The sequence below is a fragment of the Wasmannia auropunctata genome, unplaced genomic scaffold (assembly GCF_000956235.1).
Source record: "Wasmannia auropunctata unplaced genomic scaffold, wasmannia.A_1.0 LD336085.1, whole genome shotgun sequence".
Lineage (NCBI taxonomy): Eukaryota > Metazoa > Arthropoda > Insecta > Hymenoptera > Formicidae > Wasmannia > Wasmannia auropunctata.
Genome location: NW_012026805.1, coordinates 289,718 through 290,778, shown reverse-complemented (window position 1 = coordinate 290,778; position 1,061 = coordinate 289,718).

The following is a 1,061-nucleotide window of genomic DNA, read 5'->3' as shown; positions in this document are numbered from 1 at the left end:
AACGATTACGTGCGATGTCTGCTGGACGAAACTGAAATGACGCGACAGCAATCTTGCATAAGATCAAAGTTGCACGAAGTGTATACGATATCCGAGACGAAGCTCGCTCTAAGTCCATACGATGATAAGCGATACATTGTGCCCGATTCTACCGATCATTCTACCCTGCCATGAGGACATTACAAGATACCATTGTAAATTAAATCTCGTGTACTTGTAATAAACACATATAGTATATTTGTATTAATCTCATATATTTTAATTAAACATAATGTTTTATGCATATAATGAAAAAACAATTTGCGATATAAATTTATTTTATAACACGTTATCCTTGTGTATCCACGAATTATGTGAATCGTCCAATCCCAACCATTTCACGTATACCTCATTCTCTCTTTTGTGCAAAACTTTTTTGACGACGTACACGTCGGGATTAGCAACGCGATACAGTTCGTATTTGTAGAATCCTCCAGCTATGGGTTTTCCACGAGAATCCTCGAAAAGATACGTTGCGGGATTAGTTTTCTGCACCTTGATGATTTTAAACACTTCCGTGGTCTAGTTTGGCGTGTAACCCTTGTCAAAAATTGTCTTGAATTTACTGACACGTACCGAGTTACCTACTTTGAATCGCGCGGGTGCGGCGACCTTTATGCGGTTATATACTGTGGTTAAGAGCTTGTTGGCGACTGCTGGGGTGACGTCGATGGGTCGCATACCGATAGTTTGATGCTTTCGTGCGTTGTATTCAGACATGAGACGCGGTAGCAAATCGATCCATCTATAGTTTCCATTGTGTGTAAACTGCTTCCACATGCTGTTTTTCAACGTACAGTTAAACCGTTCGACGACTGATGTCTTCATTACGGAATATGTAGAATAATGATTGATGTTATGTTTCTTTAAGAGATTCTGCACGTTGGCGTTATAAAATTCCTTTCCCCTATCAGTTTGTAAATTTTTCGGGCATCTCCCATTGTGTCGAATTATCTCTGCGATCGCTTTAGTCACATCACTTCCGCTCTTGGCCTTGAGAGGTACGGCCCATGCATACTTAC